Source organism: Macaca mulatta, chromosome 7 (assembly GCF_049350105.2).
Source record: "Macaca mulatta isolate MMU2019108-1 chromosome 7, T2T-MMU8v2.0, whole genome shotgun sequence".
Taxonomy (NCBI): Eukaryota; Metazoa; Chordata; class Mammalia; order Primates; family Cercopithecidae; genus Macaca; species Macaca mulatta.
In genome coordinates, this window is record NC_133412.1 from 114,940,218 (window position 1) to 114,967,933 (window position 27,716).

At 33.3% G+C, this 27,716-nt stretch overlaps 1 protein-coding gene across 1 annotated transcript in view; it reads left to right on the forward strand.

Moving 5' to 3' along the window:
* The window catches only part of LRFN5 (leucine rich repeat and fibronectin type III domain containing 5), a 286,070-nt gene that overhangs the window by 145,926 nt on the left and 112,428 nt on the right, over positions 1-27,716 (forward strand). Inside the window, exon 2 of the mRNA XM_077938772.1 lies at positions 1,136-1,311. The gene's annotated coding sequence lies outside the window, so the exon portion shown is untranslated. The remainder of the gene's footprint in view (positions 1-1,135; positions 1,312-27,716) is intronic.

A 27,716-nucleotide genomic window follows, 5' to 3' on the forward strand; every position in this document is an offset into this window, starting at 1 on the left:
TAAATTTCAAAAAGATACAGCATTGATTGACAGATTCAGATAAATAATTGAAATATATAAGCTATAATTTACTTTTATTTAATTGTACAATTAATCTGTGCATTGATTTTAGTATTTCTGACCATTTCAGTATTAAATTAAGCAATAGCTTAATTTTCCTTTTTAAATAAATTTCTAATTATTATCTTAAGACAATATCATCACTTCTTTAAATTTTGACTCTATAAGATCATTCATATATCTTTACAAGTGAAGGCAGCAGAAATAATTAGCTAAACTCAAGTTGCTGTTTCATCTTAGATCTGCTTTATATTATTATGCTTAGGAATTTCATTATTTCTGCCTTTCTCTTCCTCAGACAAAATAAGTCATAGTTAAAGTAAAATTACAATGCTTTTATTAATTTCAAGAACATTTTAAAAACTCAGCCTATTTCTGCATTAAAAATATCAGTGGTTGAATATCAATTGGTACTATTACATAGATCTTAAAAGAAAGAAAGTTAAACATCATGTCTCATCGAGCCAAGTTAACTATTCTTTAGAGTGACATGAAAACCTCAAAAAGAGGTAGAAATCAGTAATCTGCTGACATAAAGTTAAAATGTAAATGGCATGCCTATGTATTTCTTTCATAGACATATAGGTTGCAATAGACAGATTTTCTCTATTGAAAAAAATACGGGAAAAACAACATAAGACTATTAGCTTAATCAGGGTAGGGGTTTTTCAGGTTCATTCACTGCCATATCCTAAGTGTCATATGCCTCGTAAATAGTAGGTGATGCTTAAATATATGTTAACTTATGCAGTGTTTTCACATTAGACTGCTAGTTGAATTAATTTAAATATGATGAAATTGAACTATGCAGCTTAAGATTATTTAAATTATCCCCAGTTTTGATAAGAAAACTTATTTCAGAAAGGAAAGGAGAATGCTAATATATTTACTGAAATCACAGTATGTTGCACATTCCATTGGAAAGCTTTATTATGCAAATATATTTAAATCATATTGCATGATAGTCCTGCTGTAGTTTGAGATTGATCACCCAGTTAACAGCCACTATGTTTTTCAAGGATACTTTATAAGCATTTTTTGATACACTCTTTTTTTGTGCTTGCCTCCTTTGAAGAATCCCTGTAACCATTCAGCCAGGTGTTGAGAAGATATGTAGCAGCCGAGCACTCATCTTTTGACACCATCCTCTGAAATCAGCTTTGGAGATGCTTTCACTCTGTCCGTCTTCTGCAGCAGCCAGGCAGAGTGCTGACTCCTTCACAGCCGTGAGGAACTCTTCAGGCTCCAGAAGTAAGTTAATTGCATTCAGTTCAATCATTGTCAGTGGGTTTAAAACACTTAAGGGAGGAAAACTAAAAATCTTGCTAACTTACATACAAATTAAACCTCGTAGTATTCATCACTGATTATCTTGTTTTTTTTTTTTTTTTTGAGTCATATTTTTCTGGAGATGCAATGTCTTCCACTTTTTGTGTTGAAAACCTGTATCCTTGTGGAATTTTCTGATTTTTTTTTCAGGATTTGTGTTTCACATGCATTATCATAATTTATACTTACAACTCTATAAGGCCTGGACAAGGAATATATTAAAATAACAATGTTTGCAAATGAATAAAAAGATTCAAAATGACCAAATATTTTATCAAATTTGCTTGGCTCATAAACTATGAAAGTGGAATACAATTTCTGGTTTTCTAAATTTTAAAAAGTAAGTGCTGTTTCCATGGCTTTGATGTCAGTGCTGTATGAAGGGCAATGTACTGGTGCTAGAAAGAGCAGTTTTCCTGATTGGTTGGTTTATTGAATGATACGTTATCTGGGTCATTCAAGGAGAGTTTATGCCAACCTTTAAATGTACATACTAGAAAAACAGAAGAAAATGAAGATCATATATAGGAAAATGAATTGAAATCAGGGGACATGAAGAATCTGTAAAATACATAACACAATGTACTGCATACCACCACAAAACAAATTCCCAGCCATAAATTTATGTATGGGCTTTCTAACTTCTAGGTAAATCAGGTAAATGTATTAGTTAAAAGATTATTTATGACCATAGAATTTGAAAATTAAGACAATGTCTCAGGAAAAGTTCAGGTTTTCCTGGTTCATACTTATGAGCCTATTGTTTTGCCATGTTTCTAGTTTAACTTTATGTTTGAGGCAACTTTACGTTCATACTTTACGTTCATACTTATGAGCCTATTGTTTTGCCATGTTTCTAGTTTAACTTTACGTTTTTTTTCTTCTCCTAAATACTTGATGTAGACATTTCTTGTTGCTCTTGGCGACATATTTACATCTCAATGTCACTGCACAGAAAATTAATTGTAGGTGCACTTTTATATAGAGCAAAAGTTTGATATAGCTGAAACTGTCAGTGATTGGATGCTTGGCAATTAAAATTTTCTTGAAGTGAACAGGTAAGAGATACTTAATGAACCCATTTTTATTTTGCAACATATTACATGTCAATATGCAACATAAATGCATATGTTATTAGAAGAACAGAAAAGCTGTAGTTAAGAATTTATATGTGAATCCCGATGTATCTGATTATATAACATTTAAAATAGGCAGCCAGTTTGTTGTTGCCAGTATGCTCAAGGTGGTGTAGAAGGACTACTTTTAAGACATACAAAAATAATATATCTAGATTACATTGAGGTTAATTGATTATAACTGTGATGGTAGTGTAAAATGATGAGTCTGAGTATGCAGATTCATTCCAAACATGATTTTCGTGTAGGTTTCTTCTTCCTATATTTTATTACCTGGTATTCCTTTTGTACATAATGTATTCATTTATTTTAGGAATTGATTTTGTTGCTTTGCTTCTTTAGCTTTCCATTAAATGAAACAATTTGAGGAATGCATTCTAAATTTTCTGTGCTTTGCATTTTCTTAAGGAGACAGAGGACACTGTCCAAGCCTGAGGTGACTGTGAAAATGTAAAAATTGTTTGTTTCTTTATGGCAACCCCACAAGAAACTCCAGAGATTTTATCTGCCCAAACAATTAGTTAATTAATAATTTTTTTGTGTGTTGTTTTCCACGGGCAAGGCTTTTTCTAGATAAAAGCATTTACTTTACGAAAGCCGTTAACAAAGGAACTGTATTTACTGACAGATTCTCTAGTGTAAATCCCAAAACGAAGTAGATTCAAACACATTTTCATTTACTAATTGCTAAAATCAAGGCCAAAGGATTTTCTTAATTAACGTGGAAATAAAAGGCTAACCAGAAATAATTTATATATTGAAAAAGACTCTTCCAAGTTAATGCTTGATTCATTTTTTTTTTTAAATTAGCAGTCCATTTGTGTGTAGAAGTAGTACCTCATGTTCTCTATTTTTTCTTTGGAGTAACATTAGGTTAAAGTCTTGCATGAAACTGATCACTCTGAAAAAAATAAATAAATAAAACAGAAAGTAAACACATTCCTAATTAGGGTTGTCCAACTTCAAATAGCTCATTGAAAATTCATAGGACATCCATTAAAATCCCTTTAAAAATAAATGGAATACCAGGAACTTTCTTAGAGTGAAACAGTGAATGGAGTAGTAGTAGTAGAATAATGATGCAATGGAATATCCACTTGTGATTAAGGAGGACAGCTGAGGTGGTAATTGTTGCTATTATGATTATTTTTCTCACTCTGGCATTTCCAATTGGCCTTGGATAGTAGAAGAGTACTTTTGTCTGTTTCTCTATTCGTTCTCACTTGACAACAGTATTGATGAAATTAAACAATGAATGATGTCTTAACAGCAAATGTGCCTGTAGGCACATGCTTTTGAAAACACATAAGTATGTATGTGTGTGTATTTATGTGCATGTGTGTGTATGTATATGTATATATGTGTGTATATATGTAAAGATAATTTACTATACCCATAATGATAATAATCATTTTACAAAGCTAATATTCCTTTTAACTATTAAGGTATCCTTAGTGGCATTAAATATACAATATTTAAGGGGTGCTTTATTTTTCTGAAATGAACTCCCTTATATTTAAAGTGTATACATTATCACCTTTTATGACATTATTTGAAAGTGGCTTAACCAGCTATCATAATAATGGGCAACATATTATCATTTGACAATTTGCAGTACTCTTTACTAAACATTAATTTATTTGCTATGTATACCATTTCTATGAGTACATTTTTCATTTGTCTGTTTCTTCAACCATGTGTTAGTCCATTTTTGCATCATTATAAGGAAATACCCAAGGCTGGGTAATTTAGAAAGAAAAGAGATTTAACTGGCTTATGCTTCTGCTGGCTGTACGGGAAGCATGGTGCCAACATCTGCTTCTGGTGAGCCCCTGAGGAAGGTAATCATTAAGACAGAAGGCAAAGGGGGAGCAGGCACATGACATGGAGAGAGTGGGAGCAGGAGAGAAAGTGGGAAGTGCTACACTCTTTTTAACAACCAGATCTCACATGAACTAACTGACCAGGAATTTACTCATCACCAAGGAGCCATTCATGAGGTATCTACCCCCATGCTCTAATACTTCTCACTAGGCCTCACCTCCCATATCGGTGATTACATTGTAACAAGAGATTTGGAGGGGATAATCATCCAAACCTTGTCATTCCATCCCTGGTCCCCCCAAATCACATGTTCTTCTCAGATTGCAAAAGACAATCATCACTTGCCAACAAGCCCCAAGAGTTTTTAGTCATTCCAACATTAAGTCTAAAGTCCTAAGTCTCATCTGAGACTCATCTCCTTCCACCTATGAGCCTGTAAAATCAAAATGAGTTATTTAGTCCCAAAATACAATGATGCTACTGGCAATAGCTAAGCTTTACCGGTCCAAAAGGGGAGAAATTGGCAAAAAGAAAGGGGCAATAGACCCCATACAACTCTGAAACCCAGCAGGGCAGACATTAAATCTTAAAGCTCCAACATAATCATTGACTTCAGTTTCCACATCATGTTGTGAGGGATGGGTTCCCAAGGACTTGGGTAGCCCTGTGCCTGTGGCTTTGTAGGACACAGCTCACATAGCTGCTCTCACAGGTTGCAGTTGTATGCTTATGATTTTTCTGGGCAGAGGGCTTAAGCTACCAGTGAATCTACCACTCTGGGGTCTGGAGGACAGTGGTTTCTTTCCAACATCTCCACTAGGTGGTGTCCTGGTGGAGATGCTGTATGGGGGCTCCAACTCCATAATTTCCCCTCAGCTTGCCCCCGTAGTTTCTCTGTGAGGAGCTCCACTCCTGTGGCAAGCTTCTGCTTGGGCACCCAGGCTTTCCTATATATCCTCTGAAATCTAGGTGGTAGCCACCAAGCCCCCTTCACTCTTGCAGACTTAACACCATGTGGAAACCACCAAGGCTTATGGCTTGTGCCTTCTGGAGCTGTGGCTTGAGCTGTACTTGGTCCCCTTTGAGCTATGACATAGCTGGAGTATATGGGGAGCAATATCTCAAGGCTGCTCAGGGCAGTGGGGCCCTAGGCGTGGCCCCTGAAATCATTCTATTCTCCTGGGCCTCTGGTAATAGATATCCTTGCCCAGAGGCCCAGGAGAAAAGAATGGTTTCTTGGAGCAGGCCCAGTCTTGAAAATCTCTGAAATGCCTTCAAGGCATTTTTCCCATTGTCTTGGATATTAGCGCATGGCTTCCTTCTGGTCATGCACGCCTCTCTAGCACATGGTCGCTTCATCGGTTGTTGATATTATTTCTCTGTCACTTGCCCAGTTTGCAAATTTTCCAAACCTTTGTCCTCTGCTTCCCTTTAAAATATAAGTTCCAACTGTAAATCATTTCTTTGCTCCTGTATATAATTTAGGCTGTTAGAAGGAGCCATGTCACTTCTTGAACATTCTGCTGCTTAGAAATTGTTTCTACCAGATATCCTAAGTCATCACTCTTAATTATCAACTTTCACAGATCCCTAGGACCTGGATGCAATCCAGCGGAGTTATTTGCTAGGGTGTAACAAGGAGGACCTTTACTTTATTTCCCAGTAACTTCCTCATTTCCATCAGACACCTTGTCAGTGTGGTCTTCACCATCCATATCTCTGTCAGCATTTTGTTCAAAACCATTTAACGGTCTCTAAGAATTCTAAACTTTCCCTCATCTTTCTGTCTTTGGAGATCTCCAAAATCTCCCAAGCCCTGCCTGATACCCAGTTCCAAAGCCACTTTCACATTTTCAGTTATCTTTATAGCAACACCCCACTACTTAATACCAATTATCTGTGTGTGTTCATTTTTGTATCACTATAAAGAAATGTCTCGGGCTAGAAAATTTATAAAGAAAAAAGGATTAATTGACTCATGATTCTTTAGGCTGTAGGAAGTATGGTGTCAGCATCTCATTTTGGTGAGGGCCTCAGGAAGCTTACTGTCATGGCAGAAGGCAAAGCAGGACCCAGCAGGTCACATGATGATAGTGGGAACAAGAGAGCAAGGGGGGAGATGCCACATCTTTTTAAACAACCAGATCTTGCATGAACTAACTGAGAACTCACTCATCACCAAGGAGATAGCACTAAGTCATTCGTGAGAAATCCACCCTCATGATCCAAACACCTCCCACTAGGCTTCACCTCCAACACTGGGGATTATGTTGCAACATAAGTTTGAAAGGAGACAAACATCCAAACCATATCAAATCTGATAGATATTTTTTCATGTTTAATATATTTAGGTTTATGCTTCACTGCCTAAAATCATCCCATAAAATATGATCCTCAAAAATATACAGATACAAAAGAAAGATCATCAATAGGACAAAAGCAATATGCTACCTATGAATGCTTATCTGGTTATATGAATTGAGTTCAATTAGTTTCAATGATATCAAAAGTTAGAGCAAATTAGACTTGTTATGTTATGCAGTATTCACTTTACAAAGAAGAAAGAATAAAAAATCTTCAAGTAATAAAAAGTTCTTCATAATGGCTCTCACAAATTTATGTAGCATAGACCTTGCTACTCAATTCCAAATCCATGTATCTAATTACCTACATGTCTTAGATTTAACTTGTGGAAAACTAACCTCTTGATTATCTTGCCACATACATTCTTCTGGTGTTCTTGAGTTCAGTGTATGGCTCACTCTATACTAGTAAAGTTCTGAATCATTTTGTCATCTTTCCCAATCTTTCACTCCACAAAAAAAAAAAAAAAAAAAAAAAATCACCTAATCTGGTCAGTTTTACCTACAAAGAAAATTCTAAAATTCATCTACTTTTCCCTATTTTTACTATCATTATCCTAATCTTTACTACTATGATTTCTCCTGTAGACTACCCAAAGAGCCTCCAAAATTATCTGCCATACCCAGTGATGTATCTATTTTGCTTGTTCTCCATATGCAGAGAGAGCTTACAAAACACAAAACTGAGATGTTGTGACCTCAATAAAGATTGTTATACTTAGACTAAAGACAAAGTTATTTAACATGGCTTACAATGTTATCCATGGTTTAGCATTTTTCTAAATGGCCCCAAGTTGTCCCCCATCATGCACTTCTTCTTGCATTTAAGGCACAAAGACCTTCTTGTTCTTGTTCACATCATGTCACCACCCACCGTGGTCTTTGCACCTGACTGTTCCCCCCTGAGAGACTCACTTTTTTTGCCTGCATCTCATTCAGTAGTCACTTTCTGAAGGAAGCTTTTCTTGGTCAGCCAAACCAAATTTGCTCTTTCTATTATTTAATCTCATAGTATCATATACCTATATTTCATTATAATTTTATGTTTTTTCCTTCAGTTGTCTGATGAATATTGTCCTCTCCTCCAGAATGTAAGCACTGCAAGGTCAGAGTCTACATCAATTTTGCTCAACATTAAAATGCCTTTTTTAAAAATTATTTTTGCATATAATCACAGGCATAGAGAATTTTTCTGTTTTTCTTTGTCTCTCTCTCTCTCTCTCTGTCTCTTTCTCTTTCTCTCTCTCTCCAGATTTATATGACTGAAATTTTTGTCTAAAAAATAATTACAGACTTGTTGGCAAGGTAAGGCCTACGGAAATAACTACCATATGATAAATAGTGAGGAAAAGCTACAAATAGTCATGTGAGTTCAGTGGAAAAGGAGATTACTTCCTGAGATAATGCAAATATACTTGTTAGAAGTAGAAATGTTCTGGCCCTCAGAGATAGGCTTCAGCATTAAACTGTTGTAGTTAATATGCTGATGTATTGTCTCTTTTAAACAAAAATTATAAAAACTAGAGAGATAATGCAGAGTCTCTCTGAAAGCCCATAAATACTGACACAACAGCTACAAATGTCTTAGCTGCCAGTACTTGATACAGAGGAGCCTCTGCTGTCTCTGCCTGCTGTGAATGTTCGTCTTTGGGTTGCTAACACCATGGTTCTTACTGTGAATTGTCCAGGGAAGAAGTCTGAATAAATGCTCTTCTTTATGAGGTAATGATTAGTTTACATTTAGGACCAGTAGAGATTTATGTAATTTGGAGAGTACTCTTGGCAACCAACATTAGATTCATGACAACAATCTTAATTGCAAAGCATTGGCTATGAAAACCAACGGAAACAATCCAATTTGTACTGACTCAATGTAAGGTTATTAACTCAGTTATTGTAATGAGCAATCTATTCTCTGAATGTGCAGTTGATCTCCATATACCACTACAGACTACACTATGGAGTATTTTAACACATGTTAAATTTAGAATTTCTCTGTAAACTGAGGCGTCTCTTATCAATATTAAACAGAATATGGGAGCCTTTAACAGCAAGAAAAACATTGGCAGTCTATACAAAGGCTTCTTTTAGGATAATTCGTGATTTCTTATGGGAAGAAATTTGCAGATTGGAAGAATTGTGTATTGACTATAAATGCTAACTTAATATTACTAATTATTTATAATATGAAATGAATAGAACACAACAAAATTTAATGTTGGGACTACATGAGAAATTGTATGGAAAAAACATCAGGAGTTGTATAGACCTAGGACTACCAGGTGAAAACATTAATAGCATAAGAAAATCTAGACTTGATTTTGAAAAGCGTTAACTTAGATGTTAGTTAACTTTGATCATACAGTTTTCACACATACATGTTCAATAGTTAGAATAGTTAAGAATCCCACTGAGGTTGAAAAGATCATGACAGAGAGGATACATAAAGCACACCTATTGGGAATGCTGACATGTAGGCGATATATAGGTTAGTTGCAAACAATAACCTCTTTCATCACTCCTGATTACATATGTAAGACTGGATAATGATTGTGACCTTGCAGGGAGTAGCCTGATCTTACATGTATAACTACCCTTACCTTTGGCCTCTTTGGAATAATCAAGGATAACTGACTCTACAGAAAAACACATTTCCCCTGTCGTAATACAATAAAAGACCAGGCACATTAGATTTGACAATTGAGGTGAAAGATTTGATGCTACTTTTTATTTATTTATTTATTTATTTATTTATTTATTTATTTATTTATTTTTCTGAGAGGAAGTCTCGCTCTGTTGCCCAGGCTGGAGTGCAGTGGCGCCATCTCGGCTCACTGCAAGCTCCGCCTCCTGGGTTCACGCCATTCTCCTGCCTCAGTCTCCCGAGTAGCTCGGAATACAGGCGCCCGCCACCATGCCTGGCTAATTTTTTTGTATTTTTAATAGAGACGGGGTTTAGCCGTGTTAGCCAAGGTGGTCTCAATCTCCTGACCTCGTGATTCGCCCGTCTCGGCCTCCCAAAGTGCTGGGATTACAGGTGTGAGCCACTGAACCCGGCTGTTGCTATTTTTTAAGCAACTATTTTTTATAAGGTGACTTTTCCTCTTAATGCCAGGCAATCATAAATCCGTAATAAGAATCTGGCTTTCTTTTTGATAACTGGCATGCAAATATGGATTACTATGCTGAATCTTCAAGCCTTAACATACTGTTTAATATCTGGAAAACAAATAATCTTTTCACACTTGCTTACTTATTTATGTCTTGAAGATGTAGTTCCATTACAGGCAAATGAGAATCTCTTAGATTATTTCAATACCTACCGCAGTAATAATTTCAACACAGAAATCATCCACAATTGAAAAAAATGCATTCATTATTTATAAAGTGACAGAATGATAGGGTAAACCTTTTTCTAATGAGAACCCTCTACTTAAAAGAACTGAAGGGGAAATATTCACAAGTAAAATTATATGTAATTTTAAGTTAATGTTCTCATTTTATCTTTTATCAAGGTTATATTATGAAGCATTTTTCAACATTTCTTATATGCATCCTGCAATAAAACAGCAGGAGATCAAAATTTTAGGTCAGGTTTTCTAAACAGTGGTTCCAAATGTAACAATTATACTGATGATGAGAGTTGGCTTGTGGCCTTCATGGATTTTCTTTAGGTAGTTATATGCAAACACTGCAGTCTGGAAATTGGTATGCCCGAATGTGTCACTAAGTAGTGATTCCAGCAAACAACCCACATTGGAATCACTTCTTGGATTTGTTGTTCTATATTTATCATAACATACATGTTACTCTTTTGAAAGTTAAAAGAGAGATTGTTTAAATTTTTAGTGTATTTTATGGGAAGTTTTATAGCGGTAATCCTGATTCCTAAATATTTGGGGACAAAATACATGTAAATGACTTCTTGTTTAGTTCCACAAGTGTATTCATGTCAAGGGATCTATGCTGCTCCAATAGGAAAAGTAATGATAGATAAGGAAGCAATTGAAGGAAATGTCAAGTAAGAATCTTTTAGTTACCACGTGAGTGTCCCCATTTTGGTGTCTTCTGAGTGGATTCCTGAGTCTTACTTGGTGTGGGTTTATGGGCATTCTGGTGCTTACCTATGTGAATAACACAGAGATTTTTTAAAAATATAATGGCACAGTTATCATTTCACACATTGTATGGATGCCTTAATTTCGTGTGTTTTATGGTCATCAGCTTTTGTGAAACATTTTTATATTTAATAACTTGTCTTTAATTTAAAGAGACTGCCCAGTGAGGGTGACAGTCCTTTTTACAAAGAGGAATTTTCATAAAGGACCCAACATTTTAAGAAAAGGATTGTCTCAGAAACCCTTTACCAAGATAAAATCTTTCATTTAATGTGATAAAATTATCAATTATGTATTGTGCTGTGTATTTTTTTGTGCCTTGTTTAAGCTATCTTTCTCTGCTGTTGAAGAAATAAAGATATTTTCCTATGCATTCTTTAATATTTTAAAAGTTTATTTTCACATTTTTTATGTAATGTAGGAATTAAATTTGGAGTACTGTACAGTTCCATTTTATTTTTTCCATACTGATAACTAATTGTCTCGTATTGTTTATTGAATAATTTATCCTTTACACATTGAATTGGAATTCTAGAACTGCCATAAATAGTTTTCATATATGAATGGATATATCTTGATTTTTCTATTTATTTTATTGTTATATTCATCATCTCTGCACAAATACTATACTGTAATGTAATTATCCTATTTGTAATATGTCTCAATGGATTGTGAAATAAATAGCTCCTTTCATTTCTCCTCAAAATTTCCTTGCCTAATATTGGTTTTTTATTCTTTATCCTTCTATTTTAATTTTAGGAGTAGACAAGTCTGGTGAAAACTTATGTTGTAAATCTTATTGGAGTCACAAGTAATTTTTATTTTAGATGAGAAGAAATATTTTATTTTATATTTTTAAATAATTACTCTATCAATGTTCCTTTTTAAGTCCTATACTAAATTTTTATAAAATTATCCTATACATCTTGAGTTTCTTTTCTATTTCTTCACAAATGATGCTTTTTGTGTTTTTGTGTATGGATTTTTAAAGTGTTACATTTTTAAATTGATTTGTCTGAACAGTAACATTGCTTTTTATCATTATGTCTTCTAACTAACTATGCTGAAGTTGAACTAGTTTAGAAGTTTTGTTTGTTCCAATTACATGTTTGTAATTATGATATCTATGAAAATAGCATTATTAAATTTTCCTTATATAATTTTTTCATCATGTAATTGAACATGCTAGGAGCTCTATTACAACGGTAAATGAAAACAGTGATCAAGGTCATTCTTACGTTTTCCTTGGCTTTTTGTATTTGCCATAGTGTATGATGTTTTCTTTAAATCACTGTATGGTGAGTACCAATTTGGGATATATACACGCTAAAACTGCAGAAGCACAATTGTGCTTTTTATTATCTTCTTCATAATAAACATTTTGGAGTTTCTATTGCAGTAATCGGTTTTAATTTTTAATGGGTAATGGTGCTGAAACTAACCAAACCTTAGCCCTGTTTCTGACTCTGTCTTTAAGGTGGTAATTCTTCCCAACTTGCATTGCAGTCAGGATTAAAGTACCATTAAGAAGAAGTATGGGATCCTTTTTTGTGGGGGGATTGAGAGGGGAGGATTATACTTTTGCATATTTCAATGTTTGATAATTTTTTAATAATATCTTTTCCAGGCTCAGAATAATGTCCATTCTCAGCTCTTTTCCAGAAAACTTTATTTTGGCATATTTAAATATGAAATATTTACAATAATTGAAAATAGCAATTTGATTCCCAGTCTGAATCTATAAGCAAATAGGATTTTTTAAAATAAATAAGCAATTATGCGTATATTTCGTAATTAGATAGAATCTGAAACATAACTCTTCATTTATAACTGAAGGATTAGGGGCCATCAAGAGATTAATTTACATGAGCTTATGCAGACAATTTGTGTAATTGACTTATCTTCTTCTGGGCTGTAACTTCAAAAATTTAAAGTACTTTGGGGACTATCGTATTGTTTTACAGGTAAAATTTCTTGGTTTTCTTTCCCAGTTTATTTCTTTTTCATTGGTTTCTATACTGTCATTTGCTCCCATGGACAGGTTGTTATTATTATCATCATGATTATGGTTTAGTATTTTAGTGAATAATATTGTGCTATTATTTTTGTAACATTTAATGAAGAAAGGTTTATAAAACTCATGTATACTTTAATTAATAACTACAATGTGAAGAACTATGGAGCTACCACTCCGTTCAAGAAATAGAACATTTTTAGGATCCCTTTCTGCCTCTGTCTGCAATACTGCCCTTCACTAAAGCTAGAAGTTGTATAATGATCTAAGCTAGGTAATAACCATTTCTTTGGTTTTTGAATTTATGGTTATTATCAAGTACATGTGAATTGTGGTGCATGTGCACAGATTTCCACATAGGGATCTTATACATATTTTGTTAAGTTTGCACTCATTTATTAATGGCAGGAGTTTTTTTAATCAATTCTCTGGGATTTTCTATGTAGACAGACATGTCACCTGTGAACAAAGACAGTTTTATTTCTTCTTGATTTGTACAACATTTATTCCCTTCCCATTTCTTCTTGTACTAGTTCAGACTTTCATTCTACTGTTTAATAAGACTGCTGAGAGGGAACATTCTTGTATTGTTCTTGATTCTGGAGGGAAAGCATCTAGTTTCACATTATAGAGCATATATTAGCTGTAGGTATTTTGTAAATGTTGTTTATCAAGTTGAAGTTTTCCGCTCTAGTTGGCCGAGAATTTGTATTATGAAAAGATACCGGATTATGTCAAATGTTTGTTCTAAATCAGTTGATATGACTTTTTTTTTTTTTTTTTTTTTTTTTTTGCTTCAAGTTGTGATGGATTGCCCTGATTTCCCGCCCCCGAGACGGAGTCTTGCTTTGTCGCCCAGGCTGGGGTGCAGTGGCGCGATTGGCTCACTGCAAGCTCCACCTCCAGGGTTCATGCCATTCTCCTTCCTCAGCCTCCCGAGTAGCTGGGACTACAGGCGCCTACCACCACGCCCAGTTAATTTCTTTATTTTTAGTAGAGACAGGGTTTCACTGGGATTAACCTGATTTTAAAATTTTAAATTAGCTTTGCATAAATCTGATTTCATCATGGTGTATAATTTTTCATCCATTGTTTGTTCAATTTGTTAATATGTTATTAGAACTTTTTGGATCTACCTTATAAAGAGCAATTGGTCTATAGTTTTCCATTCTCATAATGTCTTTATCTGTTTTTATTATTAGGCTAATGCTGTTCACATAGAATGAGTTAAGAAGTGTTTCCTTGACTTCTGTTTCTATAGGAATTTGTAGAGACCCAACATAATTTCCCCTTACATGTTTTGTAGAATTTGCCAGTGGAATAGTCTGGATCTCGTGCATTTTTTTTAGAAAGCTACTTATGATTGACTCAATGTCCATTAACAAATAAAGAGATGTTCAGATTATCTGATTCTCTTAGTGTGAGTTTCAGTAGTTATCTTTCAAGGAATTGGTCCATTTTTTCCAGTTTATCAAACTCCCGATTATCGGCATAGAGTTATTCATAATATTACTTTATTGTCATTCAAATGTACATTCAACCAGTAATGTCAACTCCTCTTTCATTTCTGATGTAGTCATTTGTGTCTTATCTCCTTTTCTTGGTTACTTTGGCTAGAAGTTTATAAATGTTACTGGTCTTTTCAACTAACTAGATTTTTCTGTTTTCCATTTAATTGTTTTCTGTTTCCTATTATTTTTTATTATTTCTGTTTATTATTATGTTTCTGTTAATTATTATTGTTAATTTTCTCCTGCTTTCCTTAGGTTTATGTTGCTCAATTTTCTCTAGGCTCCTAAAGTAGAAAGATTATTGAATTTATATCTATTTTTCTAATATATGCATTCTATGCTATAAATATCTCCGTAGGCAGTACTTTCACTGCTTTTGTTAAGTTATATTTTAAGTTTTGTTTAGTTAAAAAATTTTTAAATTCTCTTGAGCCTTCGCTGTGGATTATTTACAAGTGTATATCTTAATATCCACATGCTTTGATATTTTCAAGCTATCTTTCTGTCATTAATTTAATTACATTTATTTCCACAGTCATCTTAGAACATAATTTTTTTCTATCCTTATATAATTTCCTTTGCATTTCTGTGAGTTTTTGCCTCACATCTTTTAATGCACTAGGTGAATTCATGTTAAGGATTGTTGTCTTCCTGAAGAATTGACAGTTTTCTCATTATTAAATATTCCTCTCTATCCCTGATAACTTTTATTGCTCTGAAGTCAGCTTTGTCTGAAATTGATATAGCTGCTTCAGCTTTCTTTTGATTAGTGTTAGCATGGTCTATATTTCTTCATTCCTTTAGTTTTAATCTGTGTTTTTAATTTAAAGTGGGTTCCTTGCAGATAACATATAGTTGAGTTTTTTTGTAAATCAAATCTGAAAATGTCTGTATTTATTTGAAGAATTTAGATCATTAATGTTAAAAATGATGATGACTATATTGAGTTAATATCTACCATGTTTTTGTTTTCTATTCATTTCAGTTATTATTTTTAGTTTCTTTAATTTTTATTTTTTTGCATTATCTGGTTTTAAATGAATATTTTATATGATTCCACCTTCTGTCCTTATGTATTAATTCTACTTCAAAAAAATTTATAGTAAGGTTGCCTAAGTGTTTATAAAATACATTTACCATTAATTATTTACTCTTAAGTTTTACAAGTATCCAGATAATTAACAACAGAATATTTCCAATTTCTTTTCCCATCCCTTTTCATATTGCTGTCATTTAGTTCACATATACTATATTTCACTTTATGCTATATTCAAACAAAATATTATTACTATTTGTATTTTGAACAAATAGCTCTCTTTTAGATTGATTAAGAATAGGGAAAATATTTTACCTTTACTTTTTCTTTCTCTCTTTCTTTATACCAACTGAAGTTCTGACTTACTATTTTCTTCTCCTGAAAGAACTTCTTTTAAAATTTCTTGCAGGGCATATGTGCTTCTGATGAATTTCCTTGGTTCAAAGACCAGGTGTGTTGGTTCATGCATGTAAGCCCAGGAGTTTGGGAGGCTGAAGCAGTAGGATTGCTTGAGCCTAGGAGTTCAAAATCAGCCTGGCCAACGTAGTGAAACATCATTTCTTCAAAAAATAAAAAATAAAAAAATAGCAACATGTATGGCACGTGCCTATAGAACCAGCTGCTAGGGAGGCTGATCTGGTAGGATCACTTGAGCATGGGAGGTTGAGACTGCAGTGAGCTGTGATCATGCCCCTGTAGTGAGACCCTGTCTCAAAAACTGGAAGAAAGAAAGAGAGAGAGAGAGAGAGAGAGAGAGAGAGGGAGAAAGGAGGGAGGGACGGAGGGAAGGAGGGAAGGAAGAAGGGAAGGAAGGATGGAAGTTAGAGTTTTTATTTTCTTTGAGAAAGCCTTTATTTCTTTTTACTTTTTCGAGGAAAAGATGTTGCTAGATAGAGTATCACAGGTTGTTGGTCTTGTTTTTCTTTCAACATTTTATGTATTCTATTCCACTTTCTTATTGTTTCATGAGTCCTAATGGGAAGCCCAATGCAATTCATATTCTTGCTCTGTAAATAAAGTGCTTTTCCCTCTGATTTGTTTCAAGATTTTTGCTTTATAATCTGAATATTCTCTAGATGTATGTTTCTTGACATTTGTACTGCGTGGTGTTCTCTGAGCTTCCTGGATCTGTAAAGTGTTTGTCTTCAATTAAAATAAAATTCTTGGTTTTATTATTATTTTAAATATTTTCCTACTCCATTATCTTTGTCTTTTCCTTTTGCTATTTCAGACATTTTTAATGTTTAAACTTTCTAAATTGTTTTAAAGCCCTTGGATATTCTGTTTCTTTTTATTATTTTTTTTAATTCTTTTTATCTCTGGTATTTTAATTTGGGGAGTTTCTATTGACATTTCTCAAACTTGTTAAGTCTTTGCTTAGCTTTGTCTAGTTTACTGTTGAGCCCATCAAGTCATTTTTTCCTTTCTGTTACAATATTTTAATTTTTACTCTTTCTTTTGATTCTTTCTTATAGTTGCCATTTCTCTGTTTACATTGACATCTGCTCTTGCATAATGTTTTTTTAGAGCCCTTAACATATTAATCATAGTTATTTTAAATTCCTTCTTTGATAACTGCAAAACCCAAGTCACATTTGAATCTTGTTGTGATGTTTGCTTTATTGCTTTAAACTGTTTCTCCTGCTTGTTGTGATACTTTGTAATTTTTTGTTATACATCAGACATGTGGCATTGGGTAACAGAATTGAAGTAAATAGGCCTTTAATTTGAGGATTTTTGCTCATTTGGCTAGAGATGGACTTTGTTTAGCATTTGCTCTACTTAAAGGTGCCAGAGGCTGTAAATTCTTTTAGTGTACTTTTTTGTTGTTGTTGTTGTCCATCTTCTTACTATTGGGCTTCTCTAAGTATTTCTCCTCAGAAAGAGTCTGTGTCTTACAGCTCTTTTACCTGAAATCCACTCTTATTACATTGGAACCTTGTTGTAATGGTAGTAATGTGGATAGGGGAAGTCTTCTATAATCTTATGATTGAATATGTCTTTTAGTGAGCTATATCTCTTGGCTATAATCTTTATGAGTGTTCTTGTGGTGATATAGCTTTTTTTTTTTTTTTTCTATTAGATGAATCAGGAAGGCTAGTGTTGGCTCAAGTGAGTGGAAATCCTTTCTTGAGATGGTGCAAGTTCTGGTAAAATCATTTCCTTTGACAAATAGGGCTTCCTTGTGGAGAAAAATCTGGGTGTAATTCAGAGTGGTTATTTTTCCCCTTTCCCTGCCAGAAGCCTATGGGGATTTTTCTTGTCTATGATATTCTGGTGGGTTTATGGACTAAAATATAAAAATGTAGGGGGAGACTTTCAAACTACAGCCTCCAAGAGTTTCTCACTCTCACTCTCAGCCTTCAGCAAATCACCAAAATTTCAATGTAAATGTTCCTTTGTGTGACTCTAACAGCTACTGCTCCAGGTAAGCAGGTGCTGTCTGTATCTCTCTGGATGTGCCTGAGTCCCCAGATTTCATGGTGGCAGTTTTTCTTGTATCTTCAGTTCTCTGATGGGTCCATGAAAAGTCACTGATACTGTGTTTGGCTCTTTAGTGTTGTTGTAAGGCCTGGAATTCAGCATCCAAGTTTTTTTTTTTTTTTTTTTTTTTTTTGTTGTTGTTGTTGTTTTTTTTTTTTAAACGTGTTACAGCTAAAACCTTATCAATCATTTTTAGTCACCATTCTGGTTGGTAGTTTAGAAGTTTCAATTTTGACTAATACGGCTGTCAGTTTCACTAATGACTAATGAACTTCAGTAATTTTCTGCATGCTGCTTGTCCTTTTAGATATTCTTTGTAGTGCAGTACCTCTTTAAGACTCTTTGCCCATGCTTAAAAAAGGGGTGTATTCTGTTATTTTTTCACTAATTTAGAAGTTCTTTATGTATTTTTTACATAAGTCCTTTGTAAATTGTACATATTATGTGTTACATGTTATAAATATCATTATCATGTATCACTCTGAAGATTACCATTTTCGTTTCATAATAGTGATTTTTGATTAATAGAGGTTCTTACTTTTAATGTAGTACAATTTATTAATCTCTTTCTAATTTTCATTTTATGTTTTTTGTATTATAAGAAAAGTTCTATAGTACCCAAATCATGAATATACTATTTAATGCTGCTTTCCAGAAGCTTATTTTACCTTTTACATTCTCATGTCCATGAACATTGGCCTATATGTAAGGAGCTGGGTAGGATTTAAGATTTTTTTCTTAATAAAAAACTAATTGACTTAGAATTCTATTAATGACAAAATTTTCTTTACAACAGTGCTATGCTCCACCACTGCTATTTAAAATTATTTATATTAGATACTTGATATAATCCAAATGCATCAGAGTATAGCAGTGAAGTGAATAAAGGTAGTGATTTTTGACACTTTATTATATTACTCTATTTTGTTACATTTGTATCTATAACACACTTATAATTAGCATAGCTTTATAATAAATATTGATATCTGATAGTGCCAATCTTCCAACATTGTTGTATTTCCAAATTTTCTTGGATTTTCATGACCTTTTTAAAATTTTTATTTCTTAAAAAAAAAAAAAGTAATCATTTAAGTTTACCCTCATACTCATGTTGCCCTTTATTCCTTCCTCTATGTCTTTCTTCTATTATTTTCTTCCTTTCAAAGACTCTCTGAAATTTCTTTTATTGTTGGTAGACTGCTGACGTAGTTTTTCTTTTTTGTTTTTCTGAAAATATTTTCATGTTTTCTTCATCTGCCTAAATATATTCTGAAGCCTGTGAGTGTGTGTGTGTGTGTGTGTGTGTGTGTGTTGTGTGTGTGTGTGTGTAAGAGAGAGAGACAGAGTCCAGAGTTTTGCTCTGTCGCCCAGGCTGGAGTGCAATGGTGTGATCTCGGCTAACTGCAACCTTCGCCTCCTGAGTTCAAGTGATTCTACTGCCTCAGCCTCCCAAGTAGCTGGGATTACAGGCACACACCACTATGCTCGACTAATTTTTGTATTTTTAGTAGAGACAGAGTTTCATCATGTTAGTCAGGCTGGTCTCGAACTCCTGATCTCAGGTGATCCGCCAACCTCAGCCTCCCAAAGTGCTAGGATTGCAGGCGTGAGCGACCTTGCCCGGCCCTGAAGCCTCTTTAATTGTTAAATGTACATTTGGCATTACCAGGTTCTCTGGGAGACACTGACATGTTGATAATCATGAAATACATCTCAATTTCTGAAAATACTCATTCTTCTGAAATCTATTTCTAATAATATGAAAATGGCCCCTCTAGCTTTTTTTTTTTTTTTTTGGAGTGATGTTTGAATAAGGTAGTTTTCCATTCCTTTACTATTTTACATTATTTGCATTTTTGAGTTTAAAGTGTCTTTTAGCAGACATATTGTTAGGTCTTGCTGTTTTATTGTGTTTGGTAATTTCTGCCTTTTAATTGCAGTGTTCAGACCAATTACAATTTATGCAATTATTGGGATGGTGGGTTTTAATTCTCCACTTTGTTATTTTTGTTCTATTTGTCCCCTACATGTTTGGTTCATTTTTCTCCTCTTTTCTTTGCCTTCTTTTAAAATAATTGAGTATTTTTATGATTATATTTTATTCCCTCTGTTGGATTATATACTTATACTTCTTCATTTTTTATGGTTTGCTTCAGTATTTATAAACTTTTACCTTATCAAAGCTTCCTTTAAATGATATTGTATCATATCATATATGGCAGCAGTCCCGAAACTTTTTGGTACCAGGGACCGGTTTCATGGAAGAGGATTTTTCCACTGATGAGAGGGAAGTGGTTTTGCAATGATTCAAGCACTTTACATTTATTCTGCACTTTATTTCTGTTATTACTACATCGTAATACATAATGAAATAATTATACAACTCCCATAATATAGAATTGCTAGGAGGCCCGAACTTGTTTTGCTGAAACTGGACAGGCCAATCTGGGAGTGATGGGAGACAGTGACAGATCATATGGCATTAGATTCATATAAAAGGCATGCCACCTAGATCCCTCATATACACAGTTCACAATAGGGTTCACACTCCTATGAGAATCTAATGCCACCAGTCATCTGACAGGACGTGGAGTTCAGGGGCTAATACAAATGGTAGAGAATAGCTATAAATAAAGCTGAAGCTTTGCTAGCTTGCCCACTGCTCACCTCCTGCTGTGTGACACAGAACAGGCTACTGACTGGCACCGGTCCATGCCCTGGGGTCGGGGACCCCTGATACATAGTACAGGAAGCTTACAATGGTTTAAGTCTATATTTTTGCTCCTGTCCTTTGGGCCATTGCTGTCTTATAGTTTACTTCTACATATGTTATACACTCTACAACATAGGGTTATTATTTTTATTTTAAACAGGCAATTACATTTTCAAGAGACTGACAACGGGCAAAATATTACCCACAAGATATTTACCATTTGTGTGACTTCGTTCTATCTAGTATCATTTTTCTTTTGCCTAAAAAAAGTTCTTTTAGCATTTCCAGCAGTATAAGTCCACAGGTGATGAATTTCTCATTTTTGTTTTTTAAAAAAGTAATTATTTTTCATTTTTAGAGTTTTTTAATACACTAATTTAATCTTTTTTCTGTCAGGACTTTAAAGATGTCTTTCAACTATCTTGTTTCTTACATAGTTTCTGAGAACAGCATACATCTAATGTAACTTATGCCTTTCTATATGTAGTGTGTGTGTTTTTCGAGCTGTATTTGAGTTTTTCTCTTTATCAGTTTTTTTTTTTTTTTTTTTTTTTTTTTTTCCCCAGAAAGTTCATTATACTATTGCTTGGTGTGGTTTTTAAGATTTCTTTGCTTGGGATTTGTTGAACATCTTGCATCTGTGGGGTTGTGATGTTTTTTAAATCATCTTTGGAAATTTTAGCCATTGTTGCTTCAAATTTCTTTCTTCATGTAGTTTTTTGTGTTTTTTTTTTTTTTTTTCCCCCTAGGATTCCAGTGACACTTATGTTAAACTGCTCTGGAGTCTCACAGGACACTGATGAACTATACCGTTTTTTTTTGTTTTTGTTTTTGTTTTTTTCTTCTTCACTTTTTGGTTCATTTCATTGTTATTTGTTGTTAGTATATTTGTGCTTTATTTTAGGCAGTTTCTGTCACTGTGTTTTGACATTCTTTAAACCTTTCTTCTACAGTGTCTACTCTGCTATGAATACCATCTTGTGTGTTTTTCATTTTGTATATTGCATTTCTTGTATCTCCAGGTGTTATTTGATATGTTTTGTATATATTTCATCTTCTTACTCATCATGATCATGTATTCCTCTAAAATTCTGATCATATGGTGCATCTTTAAAGCTATTTTAATATATTTGTTTGCTAATTCTATTATCTCTTTCTTTTCTGCATTTTCTTCTATTGATTGACTTTCTCTGATGTGGGTTAATATTTTCTCGCTTCTGTGCATTCCTGGTAATTTTAGCTGGATACCAGACATAATGAATTTTCAATTATAGGTTGTTACATTCAGGGGGACCCCAATGCAGATTTTGGGAACTTTCTCTGTGCATCTTCCTCCTCTCTGATATCTGCATCTCTCTGAACTCAGATCATTTTCCACCCAACCCAACCAAACTTCTAGGTTCTATTTGAGTCACTCTTTCCTGTGCTGTAATACAACCTAGAAACTGCCTCCACACAGAAAGTTGAAGCAGTTTTAGGGATAATCTCATCGCTACTCTTTTTTTAGCAATTAAAATTCTGTGCCAATTGTTGTCTCATGTTTGAAATATATAGTGCTTTTTTGTCTATTTTTTTCTAGTGGCTTAAAAAATGGGATGAGTATATCAGTCTCTTCAGCACAGGTAAAAGCAGAAATCTCTATTTTTACCTTAATTTTCAAAGTATATTTTGCTGAACATGGTATTAGAAATTCATAAATATTTCATTTAATCTCCTTGTTGTCTACTTTATGTTTTTTATTTGTTTTGTCTTTGCAGGAATATAACATTTTTTCCTATTGCTATTTGTGTTTTCTCTTTGTAGTTTTTCATTAGTTTATTTATTTATTTATTTTATTTTATTTTTATGATGCAGCACTATCTTCTGTACTTAATATTTGTGTCTCTTCCAAACTCACATGTTGAAACCCTAACCCCCAGTGTCATGATGTTTGGACTTGTGCCTTTTGGGAGGTAATTAAGGTTAGATGAGGTCTTGAGAGTGGGCCCTCGCAATGGAATTGGTGCCCTGTAAGAAAAGATACCAGAGAGCTTGCTCTGTCTCTCTTTCTAACACATGAAGCTATAGTGAGAAGGCAGCTGTCTACAAACCAGGAGAAGAGCCCTCACTGGAACTCAACTCTTCTGGCTCCCTGATCTTGGATTTCCAGCCTCCAGAACTGTGAGAAAATAAATGTATGTTGTATAAGCTGCTCCGTCTATGATATTTTATTATGTCAGCCCAAGCAGAGATATATTATTTATTGTGCTAGAGTTCGTAGACTTACTTGAATCTATTTCATGATACTTTCTAACAGCTTTAAGTGCTGTTCATTATATCTTTGAATATTGTTTTTTATCCATTATATGGAAGTTAATTCTTCTGCCACTTCAGTTACATGTATGACAGATTCATTCACCATGTTCCATTGATATTTACTTACCTTTTCTTTTTTTTTTTTTTTCTTTAATCCTTATTCCTCTAAAGTTTTATCTGGGTATCTGCTCCCCATTGTGTAAAGCCAAATATGGCATAAGTATTGTTTCCAGTTAAATGCAATTGAGAAGTAGTAGATGCAGGAAAGCCCTCTGCCTTTCCTCTACTTACATAAAAGAGGGATATAAATTTAAAAAGACAAAAGTTGTTCCATCTCCTCTCTCCTCCAGTGAGAAAAAGAGTAACCACTGAAGACAACTATAGACAATTATTTACCTGGAGATAGCACCAAAGGAATCTACATTAACATGCCTTACTAACTAGCCTTTATCTACTATTTATTTACTTTTCCGCGATTTTCTACCTCTAGAGACTCAAAGTCCTTTTTCTTTGACTTATCACTTTTCTAATAATTAACTTTTCTTTGTTTGAGATGCTATATAAGCTACGATTCCAGGACAACTTTTTCAGAGTAACGAATTCCTTGAGTACCTCCCATGTGTATGTATGTGAAATATACACATTAATATACTTCTGTTTGTTTTTCTCTTGTTAATGTGGAATTACAGAAGTCTGTTCCAACTAAGAACTTGAAAGGGTTGAGGAAAAATTATTTTTCTTCTATACTATTTTCTGACTTTCTAATTTTTCTTAAAAAATACCTAATTTCCTACAAAACTCATTTATTGAGTTCAAAATTTTAGTTCTGATAATTGATGTTTGAAGTTTCTAAATAAGTTATACTTTTCTTCTAGCATTCTAAATTGTGCCATTTGATTTATAGCTCATATTAAATTTATTTTAAAGACCATATCTGGTAAGTGGTAAGTCAAATATTTTATTGTCTTTTACATATTTTGCTATTATATCCATTACTTCTTTCTATGCAGTCAAATATTACCTTTTTATTTGACTGATTTATTTTTAAATTTTGTTCCAACTATAGGATATAAAAAATTATGGAAATAATTTCAGTATATGGATAATATTTTAGTAGGTTAGATCACGCAGAGGATTTACCTTTGCTTAGAAAGGGCAAGTAAGCTGGAGGCTGTTCACTTGAATCCAACTAGAATTTGAATGGATACAGACCTAAATGTCAGTCATTTTTGAGGGCTAGCCTATTTGTAATGCACACATGCCCTTTAGAGTAGCCCATTTTTATTGCAGTCGAGATTCTAGTATTTCTACAAAGGCTACTCTACCCGGAAAATCCCAAACTCCATTTACTGTTCTTCCAGACCTAAGGGACCCTCAAAATGTATGCTCTGCATCTTAGCCTCTCACTCACTTCTATTTCACTACAGAATTTTCATTTGTATCTAGGATTATGTGTGCTGTTCTTTTCTAATTTTAATTTTCCCATCATCTTTTTCTGGCTCTGCTAAGATAAACATAACGATTTTATAATGTTTAACTAGCTTTGCATTCCTGGGATAAATGTTTATTGGCTAGGTTATGCTTTTTAAAAATATTTTTTTGACTAGTTTTCTAATATTTTCATAAACAATTTGCATCTGAGTTAATGAGTGATTTTCCTGTAATTATCCTTTTTTTCTGTTCTCAAGGTTATGCTGCTTCATAAAATGCATTGGGGACTTTCCCCCTTTCTGATTTTTTTAGGAGTGTTGGCGTATAATTGAAATTATTTATTCTTTGAAAGCTTTCTGGAATTTGACACAGAAGACATCTGAGCCTGGAATTTTCATTGTGGAAGATGTGGTATTATAAATTCTACATCTTTGATGATTAAAGGACTATTCAGATTTTCCGTTGCCATTTAAACGAGTTTTGAGAGACGCTTTTTGTAGGAATGTATACATTAAAGCTAAATTTTAAAATGCATTATTTACTTATGCCTAATCAACTTTATTATTATTTTATGTCTGCATTTTCTGTGGTAGTGTTCTCTTTTTCATTCAGGATGGAATTCCTATTTGAGTCTTTTTTTTTTTTTTTCTTAATATTACCAGTGACTTATAAACTATTTGTTTATTTTGTCCTTTAAAGTTATCACTAATGGCATTGTTGATATTTTCTCTGGTATGTTTGTTTTCTATTCAATTAATTTCAGTTCTTATCGCTATTATTTCTTTCCTGTTACTCTCATAATTTATTTTAATGTGTTTTTTTCCTAACTACTTATGATGGATTTTCTTTTTCTACTAATTAATATTTGGTCTTATTCTTTAATACATATGTAAGGCTAATTTTGTTTTTCTTAAGGGCTGATTTAGTTGCAATACACATTATTGATATGTAGTATTTAGTAACCATTTAGTTTAAAATATATTCTTATTTATAAAAAAGGAATGTTTTTTAATCAGTGAATCATTTAGGAATGTTTCTTATCTTTTAACAGTTATGAGTAATTTAAAGCTTAATTCGTTTTGGTAGGGAGCCATGGTCTTTATTATTCCAGATTGAAACATGTTAAGACAATGCCTTATGAACTAGTTTACAGTCAAATTTTTAAATAAGCTTTTAGCATATGATATGACTGTCTTATAACTGTTGGGCATTATGCACTATACATTCAGCTATTAATTATGTGACTAAATCCTTTATATACTTAATGGCTTTTTTCTTTTTAGTCTATCAGTAACGGAGAAATATGTATTAAAATATCAAGATATTATTTTGGATTTATCTATTTCTCCTCATAATAGGACAGAATTTTACTCTATATACTTTGTCGCTATGCTATTTGGTGATTAAAGATGGTGTTGACTTAAGAGTTAAATATTTAACATTATGAACCCAAATTATCTGTATATATTTTTTTCCTTAATACTAACTTGATTACCTAGTGTTTTTTTAAAAAAAGTATTTTGGAAACCATTCCAGCTTTATTGAAATTATCGTTTTGATGCTCAGTATACTATGGATTATAAAATAAATGCATCAACAATAACCTGGAGGGCAAGGTGATAAAAGATCTGCTATATATAATTTTCTCTACAAATACAGATGATCAGTCAGCATCAGTAGGAGATTTGAGATATAGTTAGCCACCTGTCTCCTCAGCATAATGAATGTACTTGCTTCTAAGGAGTGACCAATTATGCCTGAAAATAAAGTAAAATTAATAGGCAGTAATAGGTAACAATTACTCAACTTTTTCCATGTGATGTATTTTGTCAAAGTAGACTGCCATTTATTTTCTTTAACTTTGTCTCAAATATTAACTCATTTCTGATATGGGAAGTAAAAATTTCAAGACTGAATAGTACTTAGGTTGATAGTTTTTGTCACAATCATGTCATTTAAAAAAATGTTTCCTGTTAACAGTATCACTGATTAACTGTGATCAGTTTTTTACTGATAAAAGTGTCTTTGATGATACTATGTTTCCATTAAGAGGATTATTTCATCTCAACTTTCAGGTAATACTGCTGCAAGAGATGAGATAATATCTATGATCTATGCTTTATTCAAAGATGAGACTATTCTGAAAATTGATGCTTGGTAAGACTTTGAATATCACTATGAACTAAGAAATAATTACTTCTCTATCTTTGAATATGAAACATCATATAAGCAATACAGTTCCTTTCTGTTGGCTATACAATATGGTTGAATAACAATTTATTATAGTTTTGCAGCAAACATGATTAATTTGAATGCTCTCCAAAATCATATGTAAAGCACACCAAGCACACAGGTTGGATATGAGTCAAAATGCACTCTGTGCACTCTGACATACCAAAGTCCTAGGTATAATAATGCATATGTATTCTGGTTTTGAAATAGTTCTTTTCCAGTAAAATTTCGTAATATTGTAACATTTGGAATTTTACTACAAAACTTTTTTTTATTTTCTCACCTCATCGTGTAATCTTTGTTGTCTCTAACGCTTAAATATTAATTCAAGAGACCCATAAGACCACTGACTCCTGGTAGGGCAATACTACAATTTATTGCCCAACTGGGACACTTTTAGCTGTAAAAATGTTAATCCAAAGAGCATGGTGGAGCCACAGTTATCAACTGGGACTCCCCCAAACATCACTATTATACACGATCATCCTGCTCCTAAGGAAAACAAATAGAACTAAATACACTGCCCGAGGATGGTCCCACGGATGAGAAACATGGATGAAGCACAAAAGCAGATCAGTAACTAACTACTTTCTAGTCAGAGACTTTCGCTAAGTTCCTATCCTGGATGTTCAGTTACTTTGGGGATTCATCCACTTGTATGTCCTAAATGTTCCTTAGATGCAATATATCTGAAATTAAGTTCATCTTTGAAAATCTACTCTCCTGTCTTTATATTCCATTGCCACGTACAGAAACAAGGGAGTTATTATAGATTCCTCCTCTCACCCACTTACATAATTATTCTTTCACCAACTTCGTAGATTTTATTCATTATTATCTTTCTTTATTCCACTGCCTTGGTTCTGCCCATATCAACTCATATTTAGAAATGTGACCCCCTCAAAATGATATTCTTGCCTACATTCTACCTATGTAACATTGTTGCCAGAGTTTTATATCCAACATGACAGTTTATTTAAGTAATGACCCTGATGAAAATAATATAATACCTCTAAAGAGTTGTCCAGAAATTTTACTCTTTACATTCTAGGATCTGCTACATTTATACATTACTATATGTCATCCATACCGCCATTTGACTATTTCTCCGTCTATGTATATGCTTTGTATTAATACTAAACTGATCATAATCTCTTTCTAACATATAAT